Below are 20,576 nucleotides of genomic sequence, written 5' to 3' on the forward strand. Positions count from 1 at the left end.
CCACGACTGCTGAAGGTCTGTGCATCAGAGCTGGGGGGTCCTCTACAGTGCATCTTCAGCCTGAGCCTGGGACAGGGGAGAGTCCAGAGACTTTGGAAAACATCTTGCATCACCCCAGTCCCAAAGGTATCATGTCCTAGTGAGCTGAATGACTTTCGGCCTGTTGCTCTGACATCACATGTGATGAAGACCATGGAGAGGCTGCTGCTTCACCACCTGAGGCCACAGGTTCAACACGCCCTCGACCCTCTGCAGTTTGCATATCAGGAGAAGGTGGGAGCGGAGGATGCCATCATCTATATGCTACATTGATCCCTCTCTCACTTGGACAGAGGCAGTGGTGCTGTAAGAATTATGTTTCTAGACTTCTCTAGCGCCTTCAACACAATCCAACCTCTGCTCCTTAGGGACAAGCTGACAGAGATGGGATTAGATTCATACCTGGTGGCATGGATCGTGGACTATCTTAAAGACAGACCTCAGTATGTGTGTCTTGGGAACTGCACGTCTGACATTGTGGTCAGCAACACAGGAGCGCCACAAGGGACTGTAATTTCTCCAGTCCTGTTCAGCCTATATACATCGGACTTCCAACACAACTCGGAGTCCTGCCACATGCAAAAGTTCAGGAGTGGGCAGGAGGAGGAGTATAGGGACCTAATCAATGACTTTGTTAAATGGTGCGACTCAAACCACCTACACCTGAACACCAGCAAAACCAAGGAGCTGGTGGTGGATTTTAGGAGGCCCAGACCCCTCATGTACCCCGTAATCATCAGAGGTGACTGTGTGCAGATGGTGCAGACCTATAAATACCTGGGAGTGCAGCTGGATGATAAATTAGACTGGACTGCCAATACTGATGCTCTGTGTAAGAAAGGACAGAGCCGGTTATACTTCCTTAGAAGGCTGGCGTCCTTCGACATCTGCAATAAGATGCTGCAGATATTTTATCAGACAGTTGTGGCGAGCGCCCTCTTCTACGCGGTGGTGTGCTGGGGAGGCAGCATTAAGAAGGAAGACGCCTCACGCCTGGACAAACTGGTGAGGAAGGCAGGCTCTATTGTTGGCATGGAGCTAGACAGTTTGACATCTGTGGCAGAGCGACGGGCGCTCAGCAGGCTCCTATCAATTATTGAAAATCCACTGCATCCACTAAACAGTGTCATCTCTAGACAGAGGAGCAGCTTCAGCGACAGACTGCTGTCACTGTCCTGCTCCACTGACAGACTGAGGAGATCGTTCCTCCCCCAAACTATGCGACTTTTCAATTCCACCCTTTGGGGGGTAAACGTTAACATTATATAAAGTTATTGTCTGTTTTTACCTACATTATTATCAATCTTTAATTTAATATTGTTTTTTTGTATCAGCAAGGTGCTGCTGGAGTATGTGAATTTCCCCTTGGGATTAATAAAGTATCTATCTATCCATCTATCCATCCATCCATCCATCCATCCATCCATCCATCCATCCATCCATCCATCCATCCACCTACAAAGTACAGGGAGATTCACTCGAAAAAGAGGCCCCAAATATTCTGTTGTAACTCCCATTAGAATGAAGCAATCTGAACCAAAAAAATATGATATATGCCTTGACTTATGTGTAATTGATTGCATTACATACGATGCTGGAAGTGGTTTCCGTTTCCTGCCAGACACATTTCGAGGTGGTGCTCCATATTCCTGAATGTATCGGCAAGCGTCTCGGGGGGGGGGAATAGCAGCAATTTCACGTTGGATGTTTTCCTTCAAATCTTCCACAGTGCAAGGCTTGTTCCAATAGACTTTTCCTTTGAGCATACCCCAAAGGAAGAAGTCTGGTGGTGTTGGATCCGGCGACCATTGTGGTCAAAGCCCCTTTGAAATTACCCTGTTGCCGAAGAACGACTCAGTTTCTGCCAAGCTCCTTGCTGATGTGTGACACGTTGCTCCATCTTGCTGGAAGTAACCTTCCATTACTCACGATCATCCAGTTGATTCTGGCATCATTTAAACAAGTAGGTGACCCAAAAGGATTACATCATGAAGACACGCTGCTCAATACTGTACACCACCATCCTGATGAGAAGTGGAGTGACTGAGTGAAGGGGTACGGCCGGTATGCACCCAGAAGTTGCAAACGGAGGTTAAACGTTGCGACTGCTATCCAGCACCTACCTCATCACTCCGATGCAGAGGCATCCAGGGTTGATCGAAGCTCCATATACTGAGGAGCACGTTGTTTCGGTCAGATTGCTTCATCTTAGCGAGAGTTATTACAGAATATTCGGGGCCTATTTTGAGTGAATCTCTGTACAACTTAAGCAACTACTTGAAACCTTTGTGTAAAGTTATAAAACCTTACAAAGTTTTTGGAAAATATGAAATTTTTTTTTGTTATCAAACTGCAAAGTAGCTGGATTGGCATCAATGCCAGACCTCTTAGGTTTTGCTGCAGAAGTACTGCCACTGGCAGTATACATAATATGAGGTTTATATGATGAATAGAATATAATGCACACTTTCATAAATTAGGTATGTAATTAAGAGAAGTATAGTCCTAAGATATAGAATTGGTTTTTTTTTTTAAGTTGCTAAATGCAAGTCTGATGATAAGATCAGGTAGTCAGGGTGTATAGAAAAAAAAGTCCTCCAGTTAAGCTGGAGAAAAAAAAAACAAAACTAAATTTGTAGGCCTGATTGGATGTAGTATGTCTCTTGACAAGCTGGGGTATCTGCTGTTATTCAAACATCATAAGTTGCTGCACAGGACTTTGATCAGGTGGTTGTGGTGTAGAGTGCCACCACAGAAAAGTGAGACAAGTGCACCAGTCCCTGCTGCAGGGAACACCCCACAACCTCATGCGACCATCTCCATGTTTTAATGTAGGTATGATGTTCTTTGGATGGCAAGCTACATTAGCTTTCTACCAGATACACCGTTTGGCATTGACAGCAAATAGTTCGATTTTGGTCTCATCTGACCATAACATCTTTTTTCACTTGGCTTCAGAATCGTCAAGGTGTCTTTTGGTAAAGCCCAAATGAGACTTAATATGGCCTTTCTTGAGGAGTAGCTTTTATTCTTGCATGCCTTCCATGCGAGCCACACTTGTGGAGCATTTGTGATATTGTTGTCACCTGCGCACAATGACCACTCTTTGCCAGAAATTCCTGTAACTGCTTCAAAGATGCCATAGAGCTGTTGGTAGCCTCTCTGACCAGTTTCCTCAGCCTGTCTGTGTTGGGGTTGGGGGAGTCATACGTCCCCTGGTGGTCCACACCACAAATGGTGATGTGTCCACTTTAATAAAAGGGCAAGTGTTGGTGTGTGTGTGCATGTCCAGTTGCTAGGTTTGGGAAGAAAATTTTAAAAATAGGCAAAACATGTAGAGGAAAAAAAATATAATAATACCAAATACCTGTATGTGTCTAAAAATAAAATTGGTCTGATCGCCCTATTCTGTTGTCCGACATTTATATGCTGGTAGTGACTGTCTTGCACCTGCTTAGGACATGTGAAAGTGATTTATAACTGTAATGCAAATGACTGATAATTTATTGTGGTAGGCAATGGATGAGTAATAGTAACTATAAAGCCGCTACATGACTATACTAGAGTCACTAAACCAGCCTAATGTGATAGCAAGCACCACTGAATGTTACTAGCAAAATATTTCAACAATGAGTGGTCAGTTCAACCAGAGATGCCAAGCGGAAGCGTTGAGAATGAACAGGTTTATCCAAAGAGGAAAAGGCTCCCTCAAGGGAAAGGGATTGGATGCTAAGGAAGTCCAACTCAAAAGAAATCAGGATGCAGTGTGCCAGACCAGGGATTATAAATTGCCTGAGGAAATGTGTGACTAAATAAGGATGCCCGTGCATATTCAACAGCACAGGTGGTAGAAACCTTGGAGGAGCGGAAACGGAAGAATTTACAACCATACATCATATAAAAACGTGAAGTCTACATTGATTTCTTAGATTTTAATACCATCTCAGACATTTAGCACAGCTAGGCTACCAAAGAGGCACATGGATGCTTTTTTCTTTTTCTGGTGATCTCACTATTAGGCTAAAAGGTGGCTCTGAGGCTAAGAATCTGCCCCATCAATTGGAAAGGCTGCCAGTTTGTATCCCATAAATGCAAGAAGTGATTCCGCTCTGTTGGGCCCTTGAGCAAGGCCCTTAACCTGCAATTGCTCCATCCTAGGTATGATGTTAACCTGCTTTCAGTATGTGCAAGCAGGTCTTCCAACTTGCAAGGGAGAATTTGAGGGTTGGTTGCAGGATTGGCACTCCAGCCACTGTTTTTTTTTTTTTTTTAAAAAAGAAAAAAAAAATCTCACACTGTTCCATTCCATTCGAACTATTGTGGAGCTGAGGTGTCACCTGTTGCACAGCTGCACTCAAGTTCTAATTTGGAATCCAGGTGGTTTGTCCTGTGATGAGTATGGCAAGCACTGTATTAATGCATGCTCCTTAACCTCACTATTGAGACACTTTAAAAGTTTGGGGGAAGGTCCTTCTTTAAACTGACAAATGTGTTTATCCAGTTTTTTTCTGTTCACAGAAATCTGCCTTTGACTTTGATATGCTTATTGGTACATTCTCTCAATGGATTAAAACTGTGGAAATCCAAGGTCTACAGTCCAGACAAACCAGCCTTATGGCAGAGAAACACAAATGCTTAGTGAAGTTTGAAACGCCATCCGATAGAGAATTAATTCAAACTTCATCAGATTCATATCATGCTCTAATATAAAGGGGAAAATTTAGGCTTACCATGTAACACGAAGTAAACTGAACTAGAGCTTATTCTTGTGCGTGTAATAATACTGTAACAGTTGAATAGTGCAAATGAGCAGGGTGTTGAGAGACAACCTACCTGATGGCATATCTGGAAGCAAAAACGTTAGGATCCATTTCGCCAGATGGATGAGATTGCTTATTGATATGGGAAGATTTCCATTTTAAGTTTAGCTTGTGGCAGACAGTGTTGAGTCACAAACCCTATACAATGAAATATCAATGGAATGGAGTGTTACATTTGCATAATTTAATACAGCAAGTTGTTTGAATGCAGCAGCTTTGTTTTTCAGTTTATATATACCTTGTGCTGTGAGCAAAACAGCAGTGGCAGTTGGTTATGGCTATGGATAGTTGTGTATCCATTCATGGAGTTGTTCTGGTTATATGGATTTTTTTTTAAATGAAAGAGACAAAATGTATGAGTTATACAAGGGTGCAGGTTATATAATGTAATGCTACGATAAGAGATAAACTATGGATTATATTCAAGAAAATACAGTACAGTAATCATTATAGCTTAAGACTTGATTTGAAACTTGCAGGTCAGGACTTGTAGCTTTCTTGAGACTTGGATATGGAAGGGCTTAATACTATCTGTGGATCATACATTGTATCTTTTGTGGAAGAACTGACATGCTTTGCGCAGTATTTCCAAAACATACATTATATCTTACAAAATGTTACTGTTTTGAAAGTGAAGATCTCTGGTTGCTAATACCTTTAGAAGTAATAGCTGTAATGAATAAAACCCATATTACAAAATGTTACTGTTTTGAAAGTGAAGATCTCTGGTTGCTAATACCTTTAGAAGTAATAACTGTAATTAATTAAACCCATATGCTAGCCATTTTGGTGGATTTTGGTGGATAATGCTTTTAAATTGTACTGCCTATATAAAGCCTACATGTAATGTAGTTTTATGCAAGTTTTTTTTTTTTTTGTTTTGTGCCCTCCCACACCATAACCAATTGTCTATGGGCAAGGAGCGAAAGCTTTAGATTCATGAAAAATTTCGATCTCCAGATTTCGAAGGATCTCAACAGTTTAGGTCCCCGATACTAAAAACATCGAAATCTCGATGATGGGTGTGTGTCACAGTTTGTTGAGGACGGTCTAGAGCTAAAACGGATAGACGGAAAATACCAAACTCAAACCACAAGCCTGTTATGAGGAGATGATGTACTGATTAGTTTTTGATCCAAAACTTTCAAGAGGCAGGCTAGACGAACTCTCAAATACTGTAATTCTGCAATTAATTGTGAATTCATCTTGTGAATTGCTATCGTAATGACCTATTTTATGATCAGAAAGATCAGCATTAGAGTGGTAAATAAAATTCCTGAAATGTTAGAAAATACTTTGGGCAACATGGTTCCTAGTGTGCAAAGCCTACTGATGCTCACGTCTGAATTTTTTATAGATGATGTACTGCTACATTCAGACTGCGTACTACTTGCTGATGTCATCGCTGCTGGTGGTTTGTGCTGAGGGCTGGTGCTACATGTTGCTTATGTGTGAAATATGTTTAAAAAAAAAACAAACTTTCTTTTGGTCATCCAAAATGATGATTAAGAAGCAAACGTGATTGTATTTTACATAGTTGTTTTTTCAAATATCTAGGAGCGAAGGTGCATTGTGAGTAAAGGGGTGTACCTCTCAAAAACACTTAAAGAGAGACGGGAGAAATGACAGCAGGTGTGTGACAGTCCTGGGCCATTCCATGGTCTCTGGTTACTTTCAGGAGCCTCTTGAACCCTGAACCATCGATAATCGTAAACCGAGTGGTTGGTGCAAATTGTTATGCTTTTATTAAAAATGAGACAGTGACCAAAGTGCAGAGCATCAAAGAGTCAATAAATAAGTAAATAAATCACCCATTAAACAACTTTTTGATGGAAGTAAAAATCAGTAATTAATCAAATAAAAACAAGGTGAAAATCCCAGACAGGATTCTCCGCTTAACATTCATGAGGCCTAATGCCTCTTCTAAAATCTGACTTCTCATCAGTTCACCCGAACAGGACCTTGCAGCATGAGGAGATGCCCGCCGGCAGGTTCAGTCATCCACTAAATCCTGGGTTCAGGATCCTATTGCCAGTACATAAGTGTTCATAGCACTTGAATTATAGGCGACGGAGGTAGAGAATCTAGTATGGTATGTTGCTTGGTTCACAGTTAGGGTACCTTCTTGGAAGGGTGGATAGGATCTTGGCTGGGACAGGAGTGGATACAGATGTCATTGTTCATGTTGGAACACATGACATGCATAAGGTCAGGCTGTCCATTCAGCAATTCATGTTTAAGGAGTTAGGTGCCAAGCTAAGGCTCAGAACTGACAAGGTGTTCAGAAAGGAAGTTCTTTCTGCCACATGCACCAGTCCAGATTAGACTAAGGAGATTAGAAGGTGTATGTGGCTCATATCTTGGTGTAGGATAGAAGTATATGAGCCATTAGGGCTTCTCATGGAGCAGAATGAATCTGTTCTGTCCTGACTGGTTGCATTTGAACATAAGGGGAGCCTTTCGTGTTGAGGTGTGTGAATAGGTTAGTCAAGAATTGTTTAAACAAGGAATGGGTGGGCAGTAAGTTTAGCACCGGCCTGGTACAGCCTAAGTGAGATACATTGGAATAAAGTGTAAGCATGAACATAGTTGAGGAGATGTAGGTCAGGTTTTTTTGGGTTGTACAGGTAATGCAGTTCATATCAAAATTTTCAAGCAGCGAGAAGTTAAAGAGAGCATCATGGTGGTTAAGTAAGGAGCTAAAAAGAAGTTATAAAGGAAAAAAATGGCTACATAAGGCATAGAAGACTAATAACTCACAAACTGCAATATTTTAGTAGTAAATGAACGGTCAGGGAAGAAGAGTATTAGAAACAATAAATTTGAGATAGACTAGAAAGACCATGATATTTGTTGAACTTGCATTTTATTGAAGTTCATACAGTACATATAAAGAAGTTTATATCCTCCCCGGAATAAAAGGATCTACTAATGGGATACTGATTAGGAAGTGCAGAAAGAGAACTACTGCTTACATTAAATAAAGTGATTTCTAACAAATCACCAGAACCAGGTAACATTTGTCTATAAGTGCCTAAGGAGGTTAGTAAATACACATATAAATCCTTGATGCATGTTTTTAGAAAGCATTGTATATGTAAAATTCATAAGGACTAGAAAATAGCAAATATTATATCATTATATAAAAAGGGTAATCAACCAGATGTAAGTAACTATAGGCTCCATAAGCTTAACATGCATTATGGGTAAATTGTTGGGAGAAATGAATAAAGAAATGATTCTGAATCATATGTCATGGACAGTGATGTTAAAGCTACAGTCAACATGGGTTCAGATGGGGTGGCATGTTTTTACTAATATGCTTGGAATTCTTTGGCGGAACAACAAAAGCATATAATATTTATCTTCTTCTTCAAAAGACATTGGATAAGGTTCCACATGAGAGGTTAGGCATCAGACTAAAAGTAATGGGAATTCAGAACATAGTGTATACATACAGTAGGTGCATAGTTGTCTTAAACACATGAAACAAAGGGTTATGTTGCATGGGACCTTTTCAGAATTAGGTGATGTTAAAAGCAGGGTCATTGATGGCTCTACTGCTATTTTTTTTGCTATTTTTGACGTATATTGTTTGAATACAAATGTAAATGACAAGCTGATTAAGTTCATAGACTATACCCAACTTGATGAAAGAACCGATAAAGTAGAAACAGGCAGATGTTTACTAAGGAACTTGGACAGCATTCAGGCTTCAGCCAATTTGTGACATGACATTTAAAGTAAGTAAATGTAAGATATTGCACAGTAAATAGAAAATTTATATTTAAATACATAAAAGATGGTGTGAAACTTGAAAGTACTTACTCCTTATCAGAAGTATTTAGGAGTCACAATGGACTCATCACTAGCTACATCCAGACAGTTTATAAAAGCACTTAAAATGGCTAATAGGATGTTAGGTTATATATCACGATTTGTAGATTACAAGTCAAGGGAGGTTATGCTTAAGTTATATAACACACTAATGAGGCTTCACCTGGCATACGGTGTACAGTTTTAGCCCCCATGTTGATGTAGCAATGCTAGAGAAGGTCCAGAGAAGAATGACTAGGCTGATTCTGGGACTAAGTGGTATGAGCCAAGAGAAGAGGTTAACACTAGAATTACCAGAGTCTATGAAAAAACTCGTAGATCCGGCCCACCTTAAAACCGTTCTCACCTCTCTTTTGTCTTCTAAATGTGCCGATTAAGAGGAGCAGCGAGCAGCCGGCTATTCCATCCCCCACTGTCGCAGAACGTTCACTAAGTTTTCCCAGCTCATGGCTTGTTTGATTACCTGGCAGTGACTGAACTGCTGGAGTTTTAGAATAGAAATAATAGATCGCTATTTGGAATACTTGCATTTCATGCGTGTTCCGTTTCTACAGTAATCTGTGTAAACACATTGCTAAAACAGAAACTTTTTCATATTTTAGTAATAAATGTTACAAAATGTAGAATGTGTAAAGCCCGAGTTCCTAAGATCAAATAAACACTTCCACAAAAGCTTCACACACCATATAACAGTTTCCGTGGCGTAGCGCGCTAAGATTTGCTTCTCAGACCGAGTAGCTTTTCTTTGCCTCACAAACATGAGTTCAATTCCCCGCTGGGGATAAAGTGTTACTTCTTTTTTTTGTTTTTAACCTCAAACGGACATAAAATTTGTAAATTGGTATGCACTGTCAGTTAATGAGATCGTTATATTTTCATGTGGGATGCTCCTTTTAAAATATTTTTTAACAATTGAGACTGCAATTAACATGAACAACTGTCCTTATAACTTATTTTTTTCAAGATCCATAACACACAGACAGACAGAGCACTGCGTAATACAGAGACAGACAGGCAGAGATATACAAACAAACAGGGAAGGCACACGTACTTAAAGAAAAAAAAATCAACATGTGCGTTGTTTCTGCAGCACTGAATAAACTCACCCGCTCTAACATCACCCCTCCCCCGATCTGGCTCTCTAAGTAACAGCGCAAGTACAGACGTAAACCAAGTGTAATCAAGAGTCCTGGTTCGATCCCCACTCAACTCCTATAATTGCCGTTTTCAGTAGTATGCTGCTCTTTTTGTTAATATTATACAGTACACACATGCACTTGATTTGTGTCTGTACTTGCGCTGTTACTTAGAGAGTCAGATTGGGGGAGCTTATTCAGTGCTGCAGAAACAACGCGCATGTTGATTTTTTTTTTCTTTCAGTACATGTGCCTTCCCTGTTTGTTTGTATATCTCTGCCTGTCTGTCTCTGTATTATGCAGTGCTCTGTCTGTCTGTGTGTTATGGATCTTGAAAAAAATAAGTTATAAGGACGGTTTGCTGACTTGGAGCACCACTGCCTTACTGTGCCACAGAGACGCGAGTTCGATTCCCAGCTTTGAAGAAAGTGTTTTTTTTTTCCTCAAACGGACATTGAATTTATAAATTGGCATGCACTGTAAATCGTTAACTTTAAAATGTCAATCGCGGTTATTTCTGTTGATTAATTCATGCTTTTTTACTTAGAGTCAGAACAGGAGCTTTTTCAGCTTATTCAGCTTCTGATCTGACTCAAACAGCGCCAGTATAACTTCACACCCAACCTGACGCTGTTCGTTTTCAAATAATATTGCATTACTTCGACGATGTTTTCTGATTGGTACTATTCGCGTCATAAAATGATTTCTTGAAAACGTCACATATATTTGTCTTTGTTTTTTTAAAATGTGCGTTGTAGCACTCAGCAACTGGCCACCTGCATGTTCTTGCGCACACTAAATCAGACAGCGCTATATGCAATCATCAGATTCAAATGTTAACAGTTATATAGCACAGAATGGAAATCAGCAGTTCTTAGCATTCCACCTACTGTAACTTGCTTTCTTTTTTCTTCGGTTATAGTCTTGAATAAAAGTGCACTTGTTTTGTTATACTTTTACATCAACATATGTTCCTGTGTTTGAGCTACATGGGCATGCTCAAAAATACACGTATAATGCCACGAAAAGTGCATGCAGACACTTCAGTTCGCAAGCATTGGTACGACAATGCAGTCACAAGTACACTGCAGAGCTTTAGCAGTGTCAGATGGGGAGTGTCTGATGATTGCATATAGCGCTGAAGTTACTGCTCTTTACTATGCTTTCCTCTGCATGTCCTGGAGTACAAAAGAAACAGCATACAGCAACACGTGGGGACTGGCAATACTGGGGGAAAAAAACATGCGGTCGTATGTATCGTGATACACTGCAGAACTATAGCGAGTCTTTATGTAAAAACAGCAGTGTCAGGTGGGGGGCGGTAGGGATGGATCCTGAACGCGACTGAGACAATGAAAAGTGAATTTAAAAAAAATAAAGCTAACCTTTACAAATATCATAAATTACACCAGCTGTTACAGACTGAAATCAAATGTATCTTTTTATTCTAAAATAGTGAAAATAAGAACACTTCTCAAATGGGAGTTGTGCAGGATCGAACTCATGAGCTTCTGATTCCCAGTCAGCGACTGATACTGTTACGCCACGGAAGAAGTGATAGTTAATTCATATCAATGTCTCACACTAAGGCGGGTTTTTTTTGGCGGTGGCTTTTTTTTGTACCTTTTGTGAAAGTGTTTCTTTGATATTTGGACTTCAGGCTTCATACATTATATAGTTTATGCCTACATTTTGTCAATTGCTACTAGAATATATAACACGTTTCTGTTTTAACAATGTGTTTACACAGATTACTGTAGAAATGCAACACATATGAAATGCGTGTGTTCCAAATAACAATCTTATTATTTCTACTCTAAAACTCCACTTCACTCCCAGGTAATCAATCAAGGCAAGAGCTGGGAAAAGCTTGTTTACGTTCTAAGTCGTTGGGGGGATGGAATAGCCGGCTGCTGGCAGCTTGTCTTTATCAGTACATTTAGATGACAAAAGACGCTGGCGGAGAGGTGAGAAAGGTTTTAAGAAGCGATTTAAGGTGGGCCGGATATACGAGTTTTTTCGTAGGCTCTGGTAATTCTAGTGTTAAAGGAGCTGAACCTTACCAGTTTAAGGAAACCAAAATTTAGAGGTAACATGAATGAAGTGTTTAAAATGATAAAAAGTATGGATGGTTACCTACCATGTAACGCATTTGGTTGGTCGGCCAGTTGACAAACTCTGCCACTTCCTCTTGGTTGCAAGAAGCAGATCGTAGATATTTAATATAGTACCTGCCAAATAATACAAAGAGTACACAACAAGTGTTTCACCCTAATTGGCCTTTGCTAATAACCTTTGCTTCTTATTATTTCATAGAGTGTCCTATGTTGGGGAGGGGTATCAGGATCCTTCTAGGTTTGTTTTCACTCTGTCTGCACCCTGTGGCTGATTATTAGCATGAATAGGGCGCGTAACTCTTTGTGTTATGTTGATGTGGAACTCAAAAATTGAGCTGCACATTTGGCTACGAGTACAGATTACTCACCCCACAGAGTCTGTAATACAAATGATCAGCATTATATACCAAGGGGGTAGTCCTATCAATGTTGGCAATGTTCACTTTGGCGAAATTTGCTGATTAATACTAGTTGAAACTTGCTGATAACTAGCTAGTGATTGACATCCTGCCATGGCCAATGAAGTCCTTGGAATAAGTCATAGTAAAGTGATTAGCCTTTTCTATTGGTTCTTAGTTCTAAAAGGGAAACAAACAAAACTGATAGCTGAAAATTACCAATGAAATCTACAGAATAAGCAAGCTGTTGGCAATCAATTGCTGTTCTTTGTAGAAAATGAGACTTGATGCCAGTGGAGTTCAGTGGTATGATACCAGTTAAGACACACATTCATGTAGGAGCTCATTGTAAAAGCCAATGGTGGATAGATCACACACAAACATGACAATATTCTGTGTTCTTGTCTGAATTAACATTATAGCCGAAAAGATTTAAAGAGTTGTTTCCTTGTAGGGGCGGTAACTCCCTAGTTGGAATAAGTTCTTTTGTAATTTTTTTATGTTTTAAGTAACTGAAAATGATATAGGTATGATATTAAAAGGCGATATCCCTCCCATAGTGATACGGCGGTAAAAATCACATAAGAGAAAATAACTTAGCTTTCTTTAATGACGATTTGCGTGGCATAACAGACAAGGAAGCCATGACAACACTTTGTGTATAGTTTGTCATTTTCGTCACTGCGCCGAAAGGATTTTTAGGACGCATTATGTTATCAACCATCCGTCCATCGGCTTTGAAGTATTTGGCTGCTGACCAAGTCTTTATATACTGTCTTCTCCACGTGCAAGCCCTTACTTAGGTTCCAAAAGGAAAGGAGATAATTTGATTTCATCTCTTACAGACAGAATTAGTACAATGCCCATTTTCTTAGTTGTACCTTCTCTCTTCAAATGCATACCTAGCAGTTCTAAATGCTGAGAGCCCCTTTGTGCTAACTTTGGCCTGGCTTATACATGTGAGTGGATTTATAAAATAATTATTGTACAGAGCACAAGAGTATACTGGCAGTTAAGAACACTTGCATGCCCTTTGTGCAGAAAGAAAGGTGTCCAGCATATATATGTTACGGCCAAAACATAAAGTTCTGTCAGTTCCCGAATTGGCCGGCCATTTCGTATTTGGCCGAGAGGTGTGGCCAAAGTCCGATTACTAGAAATGAGCAGTGTATATGCTACTTTGGCCGGCCATATCGCGAAGTGGCTGGAAATCCCTGGCCAAAATTCGATGTGCTGATGCAAGACTGTCCGGTAGGCGGCACATCTTTCACGATGTGACGATGGCATGCACGTGGTAACAAGGAAGGTGTCACTATGAACTGTTGTCCTTCCCAGTCACTGACCGGCAGCCAAGGGTACACTTGATGCAATTGCACTACTAAGTGTGCAACAAATCGCTGCAAATGTAGAAATAAGAAACTGTTGTGCAATTTGAAATGTCATAAAAGTTCATCTTGTAACAAGTGATGATGGATATTCATAAAGTAAAGAGATTGTATAAAGTATGAAATTATACAGACCCAACAAAATCTGCTCATGCCTTTTTTTCTTCCGACTTTGACCGATGGCCCCATGCTATTTCACAAACTGGCTGGTCAAATCCCGAAATCAAGGGAAGATCGGACATTGGCTGGTCAATTTACAGTGACATTGGCCATTTCCCGATTTGGCTGATTTCGGGCTTTGGCCGTAACATATATATCAATAGTTTGATTTTCTTTTTTTATAATAGTTTTTAGTCTTTTGTTAAAATAAAACTAAAAAGGTTGAAGAAAAACAAATGTTGATGTTTTACATCAGCATCCAAACTAATTCTCTGTGATGCAGAAAATAGGTTAGTGCCGAGGGTAGGATAAAATGGTTGATGATTGTGATTTTTGAATAAACTAATTTTATTCTTTAAACTTTTTTTAATCTCTTCAAAAATAGTACAGGTTTTTTAAGTTACACCTTTCTGTTTTAGACATGCAAAGAGCAGAACATGCTTCAGTTCTTAATTAGTGTGTAAACACTATAGGAGAGGTTAAGTAAAAAGAGCATTGCCAGCTTTGAAAATTATTCTAAAAATCATTTTAAAGAATTAAAATAACATGGGAAATCAACTATTCTGTAGGAGTAAAAGAATTGGTTTGCTATAATGGATATTTAGAACAGAACAGCAATTAAAAATCAGACCCTCGGGTCTAACTCTTACATGATTACGAAAGGGCAAACTAAGTAAGTAAACATCCCAAACAACAAGGACAGTAACAAAGATGTAGCACTTGGTTTGTGGTAAGTACTTCTGCACCAGTGGAAGAATTAGTCAATACTTTTAAAGAGAAGTCAAGTCAATTTTATTTATAGCGCATAGTACCATACAAACAGTATATATCATTTTTATATAGATTTATCTCGCAATCTGATTACATGAATGGTTACCTACCAGGTAACACGTGTAGTTGGTTGGCTAGTCGAAAAACATCTGCCACATCCTTTCAATTGTGAGAAGTAGATCATAGATATATGATTTAGTACCTGCCAAAGACTACCAACAGTACATGTCACGTATTTCGCCCTAATTGGAGCTCATCAGGTCTACACACCTTTGCTTCTGAGTAGTTATATACACATACAATAAATACACCAAAAACATACAAGTTTATAAAGTTAAGGAAAAAAAATGGGATTTAAAAGTTACCAAAGTTAGTGCTGACCTAATATAAACAGGTAGACTGTTCCAGAGCTTAGGGGCAGCTACTGCAAAAGCATGGTCTCCTCTAAGCTTACGTCTAGAACTTCTAGTCAGAGGACTTCAGTGATTGTGAAGGAGAGTAAGATAATAAAGACAGGACGCTAAACCATTCAGGGACTTAAAAGCAGTAAAATTTTAAACATGTCCTTTAGAGAACAGCAAGCCTTTGAAGAGAACCTAAGGCTGGTGTGTTTCGATTCTTTTTTTTGTGCCAGACAGCAATGTTCTGGACTAGCTGAAGACGAGCAAGGGAAGACTGTTTTAACTCTAATGTATAATGAGTTGCAATAGCCAAGCTGAGAAGAGACAAAGCATAGGATGGTATTTGTGATGTTGGCTTGGCTGAATTTGGTTCTTTTTGAAAGAGGAATATAGCTTTTCATTCAATGGGGTAAGATTTTAAGTTCTCTGCAGTTATTTTGTTAGTTTTAAATCTTAGTTTTTAATTATTTTGATAAAATTTTCCTGTATTTAGTATAGTATGGGTTCATAAGGAGAAGTGGGAGCTATGCTGCAGTAGGCTTGTTTTTATATTGATACAGCATATACAGGTGAATGTAAGCTTATTCTGTGGTGCCACTGAAAGGCAAAATGCTGACAAAAGTGAAAATGCAAACAAAATGTGAAATCTTCAACCAAAAAGATAAAAGCACATACAAAAATGTGCAACACCAACTAAAATCAAAACAGAAATGATGCCACTAGAAAAAAGGGGGTTAGGGTGAGAGGATCAGTAGTGAGAATTGTTAATATATCACATCTCACCTGCACTATTTAACCCAGCGTATGTGCTTCTGGGAGAAGGGAGGTTATGCGAGCGGCGTGGGGGAGTTTTGGCGGGTGTGTTTTAAGCGGGGAGACGGAGAGAGTGAGCTGCTGAATGCCTCTAATAAATGCTATCAACATTTAAACGTCGTGTTTATTTCAGTTTATCATGGTAGCAGAGGATGGTTGATAAGGATGGCAGCTAGTTATAAAGTCCCGCCGAAGTTTGATGAAGCCAGACCGTACGAGTGCTGGAAAAATGAAATCAATGTCTGGACGCGAGTTACCGACCTTGACAGAAAGAAACAGGCACTTGCTGTTGCTTTGGGGCTTGAAGGGAGAGCCCGTGAAACCGCGATGGAAATACCTGCAGAAGATTTAGATAGTGATAGCGGTATGACGACGTTAATAGCGAAGCTTGACGCTGTGTTTCTAAAAGAGGAAAAGGATCGCGCATATGAAGCGCATTCTTATTTTGATGGCATAACGAAGAGCAGTTCAGTTTCCATGGCGGACTACATAATTGACTTTGAACAGCGTTATAACCGAATGAAAAAGTATAACATGACGCTTCCTGATGCTGTGTTGGCTTTTAAGCTTTTGGATATGGCTTGCCTCGATGAAAAAAGCAGACAGCTAGCTCTGACGGCCTGTACAGAATTAAAGTTCTCCTCCATGAAGTCGGCTCTCAAGAGGATTTTTGGAAGGAAAACTATAGGGTCATTGAATGGAATACAAGTGAACCAGGAATCTGCGTTTTTCACAGAACAAAGACCGCAAGGCAGAGGAAAACGGAACGTGATGTCGCAAAGTGGACTACAAAAGCAGCCATTACAGGGGACTAATCCACTGGATAAGTTTGGTAAGAGATCCAGATGTGCTATTTGCCAGTGTACATTTCATTGGGCTAAAGACTGCCCGCATAAGAAAACTGAACAAGTGCGAATAACTGAAGATGCACATGTAGAAGAGTGTAATATCACATTGTGCATAAAGGGCTCCATGTCAGATGCTGAGATATTTATGACTGAATCATTGGGATCGGCGATTATTGACACGGCTTGTACTCGGACTGTGTGTGGGGAAAAATGGCTAGAAAACTATATTGACAGCCTCACTCAAGAACAAGTGAACCAACTGATGCAAACAGAAACTCCAAGTTGCAGACCATTTCGGTTTGGCGATGGGAGTCTGGTGTATTCCACAAGAAATGTGAAACTGCCAGCTAAAATAGGACTGACAAAATGCAACATTGAAACCGAAGTTGTCAAGGTTGACATTCCACTTCTGCTAAGTAAAACGTCACTGAAGAAGGCAGGAACCATTCTGGACATGAAAAAAGACAGTGCAGTGATGTTCAAACAATCCATTCCTCTTGAATTTACTAGTTCTGGACATTACTGTGTAGACATCAGAGACAAAGAAGCTAAAAAACCTCAAAGTGAAGAGGAGGTCCTTACAGTGACAGAAAATATGTCTACAGATGAGAAACACAGAGTTCTTCTGAAGCTCCATAAGCAGTTTGGTCATGCGTCAGCAGACAGACTACAGAGACTTATTCACAGTTCAGGAAATAAGGACAAAGAATGCTGTACTATTCTACAACAAATAGTAAATGACTGTGAAATATGCAAGAAGTACAAAAGGACAAAGCCAAAGCCTGCTGTGGGGTTACCTTTAGCTTCAGAGTATAACGAGACTGTGGCGGTGGATCTACATGAGTTAGAGCCAGGTGTGTGGTATCTTCACATAATCGATCACTTTACACGGTTCAGCGCTGGAAACATTGTGACTACAAAGAAGTCATCTGAAATTGTAAACTCCTTCATTCACACTTGGATTAGTGTTCATGGTGCCCCTCAGAGGCTGTACAGCGACAATGGAGGTGAATTCAATAGTGAAGAGATCAGAGACATGGCTGAGAACTTTAACATCGAGACAAGAACAACAGCAGGATACAGTCCCTGGAGCAACGGACTACTCGAGAGACACAATCAGACACTGACTGAAATCATCCTGAAGGTCAAACGAGAGAATGGATGTGATTGGCACACTGCCCTTGATTGGGCCCTCATGGCTAAGAACAGTATGTTAAACGGCTACAGTCCGTATCAGTTGGTGTTTGGACGAAATCCTAATCTTCCTTCTGTGATAGTCGATAAACCACCTGCTTTAGAAGGCACTACTATGAGTGCTAGAGTGGGAGAACATATTTCTGCCTTACATGCTTCCAGGAAAGCATTCACAGAAGCTGAGTCTTCTGAGCGGATAAGAAGGGCAATATGTAAGCAGCTCAGGCCCACTGATGAAATGTATGTGACTGGAGACAAGGTATATTACAAAAGAGGGGACTGTCCAGAGTGGAAGGGACCAGGGGTAGTAATTGGTCAGGATGGAGCTGTGGTGTTTATAAGACATGGGGGGATTCTTGTAAGAGTGCATCAATCCAGACTCTGTAAGATAAACACGCAGGATCAGGAATCTAAGGATGAGCAGACTGTGAAAGACAACAGGCAAAACAAAAAAGGAAAAAACAGTTTAAGCAAGGTAGCAGTAAGCTCAGATAGTGAAGAAAATACAGACAGCGAACAGGAAACAATCGGCGACAGGGAGGTAAATACAGGAGAAGTGATTCATACTAGTATGACACAAATGGAAACAGATCACATTGTTTGTGATAACCCTGCCTCTCCCACTGGTGTAAAGATTAAGAAGGGACAAACTGTGACCTTTATGAAGCAGGATGGTGGTGGTCTACAGAAAGCAAGGGTTTTAGGTAGAGCAGGCAAAGCTTCTGGTAAATACAAAAGCTGGTATAATTTGCAACATATTGAACCTGATGGCAGTGATGGGCAAAAGGAGTCAGTAGATTTATCATGTATTGATAATCTTAACATTGAATCACCTGTTAGGGAGAGTGATGTGCTTATAACAAAAGACATTTCATTTGATGTGGCTAAGCGGGATGAAATCTTGAATTGGTACAAAAACAATGTTTTTGAAGAAGTTGACGATGTAGGTCAAAAGTGTGTCTCTACTAGATGGGTCTGTAGTCTCAAAGAAACTCCAAATGGCATTGTGCCCAAGGCACGACTCGTAGCTAGAGGATTTGAAGAGTTTAATATTCACGAGCTGCAGAAAGATTCTCCAACTTGTGCTTCTGAATCTCTTAGACTATTGTTAGCAGTAATCTGTCAAAACAAATGGCACGTCCATTCCATGGACATCAAATCTGCTTTCCTACAGGGCATGCAGTTGTCCAGAGAAATCCATATCCGGCCTCCTGCTGAAGCAGAAAAGAAAAATACTCTATGGAAACTCAACAAGTGTGTTTACGGCCTTGCTGATGCATCACTGTATTGGTACAATAAGGTGAAAGAAATCATGTTGAGTACAGGTGGTAAAATGTCCAAAGTAGATCCAGCAGTATTCTACTGGTTGGATGAGCAGTGTAAGGTTACTGGAGTACTTGCATGTCATGTTGATGATTTTCTTTGGGCAGGCTCACAAAACTTCTCGAAAGATGTGATTCCTACGCTTAAGTCTGCATTTCAGGTGGGGCGTGAGGAACATGAAAATTTCTGCTATGTGGGAATGGACTTTGTTACTTTTAATGGTGAAATTCATGTTCATCAACATAGTTACATTGAAAACTTACAGCCAATTCCCCTACAAGCAGCGCGTGCCCTGCAGAGGGATGCCTCTGTTAATGAGACTGAAAAAGAGCAACTTAGGTCAAAAATTGGACAGATATTGTGGGTTGCAAAACAAACCAGACCAGACATCATGTTTGATGTAAGCAGATTGGGGTCAAATATAAAAGATGCCACAGTTCAGTCAATTCATGAGATAAATAAGGTCATTAGAAAGCTTAAATCTGAAAAGGTCACTCTCAGGTTTCAGCATTTGGGAAACAATGATGCTCTGAATCTGACAGTTTTCAGTGATGCCTCCCTAGGAAATCTTCCTGATGGGGGTACACAAGGGGGTATATTAATTGGTCTCATGGGAGAAAGAGGGAAGTTTTCTCCCCTCTTCTGGCAGTCTAAGAGAATTAGACGTGTTGTGAGGAGCACTCTGGCAGGGGAAACTCTAGCCCTGTCAGATGGAATAGATAATGCTATCTTTCTGGTGACCCTCTTTTCTGAGCTTACTACTGGAAATGCTGATCTGAATGCTCCCCCTTTGGTCTGTGTGACAGACAATCACTCTCTGTTTGCTCTTAAGTCAACAAAACAGGTCACTGAGAAACGACTTAGACTGGAAATAAGCAGTATAAAGGAGCTCATACAGAGTAAAAAAATAAAGAAGGTTCTCTGGTCGGACACAAAAACTCAACTTGCTGATTGTCTTACAAAAAGGGGAGCATCTGCTCTCATGTTGTTAAAAGTACTCAGCGAAGGGCTATGGTGCCATTGAAATCTTATCTAAAACTGTCTTATGCAATTTCAATTGTATATGTAACTACTGTTTTGTTGTGTTTAATGTGGCCTTTATTGTTCTGCTATGGTAACCAAGGACTTTGTTACATATGTTTCCCCTTTATTCTTTTGTTTTTGTTGTAAAAAAATTATATGGGAGATTGTTAATATATCACATCTCACCTGCACTATTTAACCCAGCGTATGTGCTTCTGGGAGAAGGGAGGTTATGCGAGCGGCGTGGGGGAGTTTTGGCGGGTGTGTTTTAAGCGGGGAGACGGAGAGAGTGAGCTGCTGAATGCCTCTAAT

General features: G+C 40.1%; 1 protein-coding gene across 4 annotated transcripts in view; it reads left to right on the plus strand.

Moving 5' to 3' along the window:
* Positions 1-20,576, plus strand: part of itpr2 (inositol 1,4,5-trisphosphate receptor, type 2) — a 1,448,083-nt gene that overhangs the window by 161,713 nt on the left and 1,265,794 nt on the right. The gene's annotated exons all lie outside the window — the stretch shown is intronic.

The sequence above is a fragment of the Erpetoichthys calabaricus genome, chromosome 1 (genome assembly GCF_900747795.2).
Source record: "Erpetoichthys calabaricus chromosome 1, fErpCal1.3, whole genome shotgun sequence".
Classification (NCBI taxonomy): Eukaryota; Metazoa; Chordata; class Cladistia; order Polypteriformes; family Polypteridae; genus Erpetoichthys; species Erpetoichthys calabaricus.